Source organism: Geospiza fortis, unplaced genomic scaffold (genome assembly GCF_000277835.1).
Source record: "Geospiza fortis unplaced genomic scaffold, GeoFor_1.0 scaffold23, whole genome shotgun sequence".
Lineage (NCBI taxonomy): Eukaryota > Metazoa > Chordata > Aves > Passeriformes > Thraupidae > Geospiza > Geospiza fortis.
In genome coordinates this window covers 6,939,308-6,947,315 of record NW_005054303.1, presented here as the reverse complement: position 1 = coordinate 6,947,315, position 8,008 = coordinate 6,939,308, and the positions used below count along the sequence as shown (strand labels likewise).

The 8,008-nt window shown below is 38.1% G+C and overlaps 1 protein-coding gene across 9 annotated transcripts in view; it reads right to left on the bottom strand.

Moving 5' to 3' along the window:
• KLC1 (kinesin light chain 1) overlaps positions 1–6,697 on the bottom strand; it is a 43,509-nt gene extending 36,812 nt beyond the window's left edge. For 2 of the 9 annotated variants that reach the window (XM_031066231.1, XM_005417908.3), the window contains exon 1: positions 6,563–6,695. The gene's annotated coding sequence lies outside the window, so the exon portion shown is untranslated. Of the gene's footprint in view, positions 1–6,562 lie in introns of all 9 variants that reach the window. The other 7 variants (XM_031066233.1, XM_005417910.2, XM_031066232.1 and 4 more) reach the window with 6 other exon arrangements.
• Positions 6,698–8,008: the final 1,311 nt, after the last annotated feature.

Here is an 8,008-nt window from a genome sequence, read left to right as displayed (position 1 = left end):
CTAAGTTAAAAATCAGTATACAGTGTAAAAGTATTCAGTGACATAAAAGCTTTCTTTAACTACACAGATTATTCTCCCTCTTAAAGAAAAGATTATGGTGTCAATCCCTTGACCGTGCTGCACTGAATAAACACTGGCTACTAGCTAGCATTTCAATTATCATGATACAGCAAATCTGTATCCTTTTAACTGCAGACAATCCAGATGACCTGCCCATCTAATTCCAAAATCTCTTTTAGACTCAAACTTAGCTGGAATTCCATAATGCTGCAGGCCAAATCCCATCTTGCTTTTCCTGTTCACATACTGCAGCAGACTGAGACCCTCAGATGGTGTGACTCCCCTTACACATTATTATACCCATTCCAATTATTGGTGTGAAAGGAATCAAGGGAAAGTATCCTCTTTTTTGCACATCTCATCAACTGCATTTTACCTTTCCAAAGGCCTAAAAATATAGTGATTGGAACACAGACTGGCAACATATCCTAAAAATCACCGTAGATTCTCTGAGAAGTGCTAGATACTACAATTGGTCTGGATGTATTATAAGCATGTAAGAGAAAAATTAATTCTCTGTACACATACCCAAGCCCTTCCAATATCTCAGATTTTAAATGAAACTAGATGGATATTAAGACCCTTCTATGAATTTGGTATCACATCACAGATTGCTCTTTGTCAAAGCTGAAACAAGTGCAAAAGCAATCTGACAGGAGTGTGTGTCTAAGGCAGTTCCACAGAGCCAGTCAGGAATCCAGAGGAGCTACACCAAAAGCCAGACTTTCAAGAAGGTACAGCTTATAAAACTCTTTGTTAATCAAGGCTGCTATCATCTGTTACATGCTGATGGTACATAACTTCCTTACTCAAAATCTGAAACAGCCCAGCGGCAAGATCCAAACTCCATTCTTTTCCAGAATAATAAAACTGAACACAATCCTCTTCTGCTGTTTGGTAGTGTTGGGTGAAACCTGTTTTTTTTTAATTTTAGTTATGTCCATGGAATCTCTGAAGGCAGGCAGACTGCAGATCTCCAAGTCTCCTACCCCTTGGAGCAAGGGAGTTGTCTCCCTTCTGTACTGCTTTTGTGTCAACAGAAGCAGCGTCTGTTGGTCTCCTGCAAAGCCAGCACTTCCTCAGCTTCTGTGAGCACTACTAAAACACTTTCAAGCAGCCACCAGTGGATGTTGAGAAAGGAGGGTGTTTTCCCTCCCTAAAACACTGACACAACATCCCAGTTTAGGCCACAGGAGATGTGCCTTCTCCTGTGAGACATGACACCAAAGCCCACCTCACTGGATCACTTTAACAAAAAGACCATGACTGTACTAAGAGCAGTTACATAAAGACAGAATAAACTTACTTAAATGAATCAGAAGGCAGAGGTGTAACAACTTAGAGAGTAGTTATAATTACCTTTAATTATTAAAAAGTCTTGTCACAAGAATCAAAGATACATCAGGGGAAATCTACGCTAATTGTTCAAAAATTGTATTGTAGTTTAGTATTTTGTAGTTACAAGGACATGCTTCATAAATTATCTACTTTAAGTGGATTGAAAGGAAATTTTGACTGTATTTTAAAATAAATACTGTCAAGAAAGTCTGAGTAACAGATCCATCATCACTTATCAAATTACACAGTTTTTCCCCTCAATATTCCAACAACCTGTATTGATTTTTGTGTGAAAATAGCACTTGGCTCTCCATGGACTGGCCACCTTGTGCAAACAGGTCTTCAATGAATTTTGATAAATGTTTTGATAAGGCTGGTTCTTGCTGGTGTAAGAGACTTTGAGACTGGAACAGGGTTAGGGCACATAGCATAAGAGGAAATACAGCAGCATCAAAAGCTACCTGTCTTGCAATTTGAAGCTTTCAATAGTGTAGACAAAGCCTACTTTTCAGCTTGACTCTAGTCCTTTCATTTTGCATTGTTATTTTTGGACAAAAACTGCTTTATTGACTAATCAAAGTAAGCATCCATTTATGTTATCTATTTATCCAATCTCTAAACAGCACTTAAGTAGAAGCACAGGAATGTTCCCATCAAATCAGTCTTCCAGAATACATTAGAAATGCTATCAGCTTCCACTTGCAAACATCAATTCTATTATCTTAACCAAATCTACTTTTTATAGCATACCCATAAAGATCTGGAAAATGCATTCAGGAAGGGCAGAGAAGGCCACAGCTTGCCTCATATCACTGGATCCATGTGGGAAGCTCTGCTGACAATTTGCTCTAAGTACTGACTACAATGCTCTTACATGCTTGACGGCATTGAAGAAAAGGGTTATTTGGACTGAAACAAGAAAAAAAGCTATTTCTTCTCCAGGCATAAAAGGAACATCCACTAACAGTGTTTCAGCACACAGCAACCTTTAGGTTTAACAAATCCTTACATCGGGTTTTGAAACTATTTAATAGTTCACATTAAGATGCACAAACTGTGCAGTGTCTCTTCAAGCTTTAGGGAAAGTATCTTCCTCCTGCTTATCCTTCAATAATTAAAAAAATAAATGCAAAACCACTAAAAAGACAGAAAAAGTTTCACAGTTAAACTGTTCAGGCATAATCCTTAATATTGAGAAAGAATCAATGCTAACCCATTCAATATTACATTAAAACCAATACTTTCAATGGCAACTACCAGTTATGAGAATTTTTTTACACCTTACATATTTAAGTTCATAGAAAGGACAGCAAATGATACAACCATCTAGAAAAACAACTGCTTATCACTCACTGATTCTTACCTACGACTACAGAAAGCTGACTTAGCTGTAAGTTTGGAAATAATTTCCTTGTTAAGTACTCCATAATCTGGAGGCCTTATTCTGATATTTTGAACTCTCCTGGGTCAGGAGGTGCTGAGCAATAGAGCAACCACTCACGTGACATTACCCCCCACCCTGCTGCAGGACACCTCTCTTCTGGTGGACTGGCACAGAACAAGAGCACACTAACTGGAAAATAAACACAGAGGCTAAAAGTTTCATTTGAATATTGTTTTTTAAACCATCTCACTTGGATAATCTGTTTTGAAAGCATGCCCCTCCCGAGGATGGCAGAACAGTGGCCCCTAAAACAACCACACCATTAAAAGCACCGTATCATGCGCTTGCAAGCACCGCTCCATGTGCAGCCACACTACAGGCTGCAATGCAAAATAGGAAAAGAAAAAACAGAAGTCAGCAAGCATATTTCCAAGCTACTTGTTATCCTAACAAATGGGTGTGGATCAAGATTCAATGGCCACACAAAGTACAAGCAGTCGCTGTAATTCAAACCCCACTGACTGCTGCCTTTAAAACTGGGCTGTGCATCTTTGCTCTCCACCTGCATTCAGCACAAATTCCAAACCCAAGATATTTTTCTTTAGTTAAACAGTGTATTCCAATAGCAGTATTTTAAGTGTGGGCTAAAAATCAACATGCAGAATATGATTTTTTTCTTAAAACTCCAGGGAGAGGAATTGATACTAATTGAATAAAAAGTACTTAAAAGCAAAGTAATTGATTCATTAATCTGCCTTTATCTATTTTCTGAACAATGGAAAGATGTATTTAAGTAACAGCAAATTACTGAGACTCTGAGACAAAGGCAACCTGTGGTGCCTCTTGTCTTTTTCAAAAGGTATAGAATGGATAACAAATTCTTTAAAAATTAGGACATCTGGCTATGACACCTGTAAGTACCACAAGAAAACATTACACCTCATCTCTGTATGATTTCTTAAGCCCTTGGGAGTGCCTACCAAGGACCAGTATTATGTGTTTCAGAATGCTCCCAGACCAGAATCTTATTAAGCAATTTTATTACATCCTCTCTGTTAAACACAATCTGCCTTACCACAGCCATAGTCCTCAGGTTCACACATCTGATCTTCCCAAAATACAACATTCCTCAAAATTAACATGTCTTTCTGGGGATTCATTCCCTTATACCTCTAGTAAGACCTCCAGGTCACTATCATGTAAGCTAACACACTGCCAAACATCAGCATGACTTCTGCACCCCTCCATGTTTCAATACAGTAATATTCACTATGCTGAATGCTACTATACTGAATTGGGCCACTACATCCAAGGAAATGGTAAATACAAAGTTCAGCACATTCTTTTATTTTCCACACATTATTGCCTTCTATGTCCAGAAGAATTTAGAGACTGAATCCTCTGGTCTGGCTTCCTGCAAACACCTGACCCTGAGCACTCTTTCACTCACCAAGGCTATGGCTACACATCATAACCTGGCAGTGCTCCTCATCCAGCCACACACTTCTTCCACATCCCTGTCCATAATAAATCAAAATAAAGGCCTTTTACTAGATTATTTTACTGTCAGAAGTGAGGGGACAGAAAAGAAAAAAGGTTCAGGCCAACCAAAATACACTTATTTCCCCAGGCTGCCATGCAGCAAGCTGTGTTGATGGAATGAGGAAAAGGGAACAAGCAGCAGGACTGTGGAACTACATAAACCAGCACTGAGATTGAAGAACTTTCATCTACATCCTTAGAGATCAATTATATATTCCTATTCCGTCAACAGAAATATTATAGAAGGTTGTAGTGCCCCTCCCAGCTCAAAACTATAACCTCCCCTGTGTCCTCACACATTAACATCCCACTAGTTGGCTTAATCTGACTACACTCTGCCACTGTGAGGGAGAGATGAATCCACTTCTTTCATCAATCCTCCTCCCTTTAAATACACACTAAATGTGACTGGGAGCTGGGGGAGAGCAGGATGGATCATCCAGTTTAAGCACATGAAGAAATGAAACATTAAAGGTGGGGATATACTAAAATCCACTCACGGCAAAGACAGGAGGGATGACAGAGTAACTAACAGCAGCTTCTCTGAAATGGAAGCTGCTCAAGCCAGAAGAGAAAGACAAAACTGTGCCTTTCCCACACTATTCAGGCTGACATTGTTTGATAAAGGAACATCCATAAAAGCACTAAATCTTAAGACAATATTCTATTTAGAAAATCAAAAACAAAGCAGCAGAACCACACCAACACATACCCTGCTCCTCCCTGCCAGTCCCTAATCTGTATGACATGGTTTGCAAATCATTTAGCTACTGTCATCTGGAAGGAACAAACTCAGGATACAGTGCAGAAATGCAGTTCCTTCAATCCTTTCCAAAGCTTAAACCACCACCCTCTGCACTGAGGCATGGCTCGCAAGTTTGAACCATAGCACTTTGACAGTATTCTTAATTTTTTGTTAACAGTAACTAATTAACTACTAGATACAAACACAGATAAGAATGAAGATAATAATTTACCTGGTAATCCTGAAAAATATATGTATTGTCCTTTAAAAAGACTAACTTGTAGATATAACTTTTTAGATAGTATCGGAAAGTTGGTTTATGTCAGACATTTCTTGAACTTTTGAACATAACTGCAGTGTTAACTTTTGAAATGGTTTGCTGTGGTACATCCCATAGTAAATGTAATATAATTAGCCACCCCCCCCCAACCCTACAGGTATGTAAGGAAGCCAGTACTACCCACTAGATTGATGACATCCTTTGTTCTAGTCACTTTAAATTTAATAAAATCAGCTAGGTTTCTGACATAGTCCCAGGAAGAAAATCTAAACATGATGAATTTGGTTCATGGTGGGTATTTACAAAATAATCAAAATATGAAACTGCTCACTTTTAAGTCTACCCACAAAAGATATTTTACTGCTTTCACTTGTAAGGAAGACTTGATATTGAGAAACCATGTACAAAATATGTCCATTTAAGCAAACAGACAACAAGCATATTGGAAATATAAGGTGGCATGAGCCCATATTCCTCATTTTCAGCAAGAAACACGACCAACAATAACTATTTGACAAACTAAATTCATTTTAATTCTACATACAAGCCAAATGCCAAAATACAGCTTCCAGAGTAAAGATTGTTTCTTACTGCAGTTAAATAGCAGCATCCCTGGGAGATAAGCTGGATTCAAAGAAACAAACAGTGATTAAATCAACACACAGATACTATTACTTGCATCTGTTTTCTTAGCTGACTGAATCTGAAGAAACTGTCAATTATCAGAGACTGCCTTTACACATTTAAAGAAATTAGCATATCTAATGTTAATTTAGTGTTCATTCTTTGTTCACATTCCCAAATATATTATGGGCACAAGAAGCATACATACAACCTTCAGTCCTCGTGCTTGTCCTTTCAGTATGGCCTCTTATTATTAAGTATGTTAATTGTCTAGCACAAAAAGCCCCATGTATAGTGTCATCTCATGCCTGGTGACTACAAAACACCTCATATAGAACCCTCTGGAAGTAATTCCTGTATCACTGAAAGAATCTGCAATTCTGGCTCTAATCCTCGTAACGAAGTGCCCAATTTAAATCCCGGAAGATGACGACAACAAATATCTCAGCAAATCCAAGTCACAAAAAGGGCACCTTTCTCTGGTCAGGCATTTATTTAGTAATTTTCAAAGGAACCACATTTCCTTCTACATCCTACTTTCAGAAAGGAAAATGTTTCATTAAATCAAACACTGGGAAGACTTTATTACCTCAAGAACACCTGAAGCTGACTGTGACACAGGGTAACTGCTACAACCAGTTCTATTTTGAAGCCAAACAGGAATCTTTTTAGAGTGAACAAGGTGTCTCTGGCTGGTACTTGGGTACAACAAATACATTTTAGACATCATGTTCGTCATGCGTTTGCTTGAAGGAAAATCAGAGTGAACATTGAAATGTTTTTCTAAACTTTGGTCAAGGTAAACACTGTGTTCTTGTAAAACAATTAGAAATACTTTGGAAACATGAAATATTATGAAGGCTGAATTAGGAGAAAGCCTGTGGCTACCCACTTTATTGCCATGATGATGGAACTGGTCCATTTTTACAACAGTTGTGTCATACTGAACAACATCCTGGAGGCATACTGACTACAAAAAACGTTAATATAACTAGACCTAGCGTGCTTGTCCCCATCACTGTCTGCGACTCTGCTCTTCAACACTGAATACACTTTGCTTTGTACACAGAGTACACTTTGATTATTTATCAATTTACCCAGATTTCTGTATTTATTACTCCTCTTATAAAAACTTTATTTTACAAGTATTTGTAAATTGAGTTTTAAAATAATCATGAGCTATGCAACTGGAGAGATGCTATTAATCCCAGAGTAAATTCAATTGCACGTCTGCCAGAGAAGTCAAACAGAAGAAGAGATGAAAGAGTAACTGCACAAGCCCACATTTCAAGAGAAACAGAAGCTGCATTAAATGGACTCAGAACTGAATATAAGGCTACAGTTTTCCCCAAATTCCCAGCTAAGTAAGAGGCATGTGCAGGTATGTGTGCATACACAAAAAATACAGAGAGAGAGATATGGGCACTGTATGAGCAGCACATGAGCGAGACGTTTCTGACATTAGCATGGCAAGTTCTGCATAAACACAGGAAGCAGCAACTGTCCTTATATGCCTTAAATGTCTGTACAGTATATTTTGTTCTATGTCAAAAACATTTAGATTGACTCCTGCATATTTAATTACAAATTATGTATGTGGGTCCTCTGTTGTCAAACACAGACCTTTTAAAAAAATCCATTTTCATTAATAAGGCATTACTAACCATTTCATAGGAATTTGACAAACAATTCATGAAGCTACTTCACAGGACCTTTGGGGGGTAACCTTATACTCTTTTTTAGTTATATATAGTAGCAAGTAAAGAGAATCTATGCTCAAATTGCTGTTAGAATTTCTGATTACTGGAACTGTCCAGCTCCATCATCATCCTTCAGAAACATGAAGGTTGCCAAACTTTAACTGCAACGTGATGCAGAAGTGATACTGCATTGGTGAGCGAGTTTCAGGAATGGACAATTTAAAGTCCCTGCATTTACCCACATGCTTCTCCATTATGTGAAATGTCTACCTAAATGGAACTGCTAGAGTCCTCCATAGCTGTTCTAATTTCATGGAAAAGGTCCTCCTAAACCA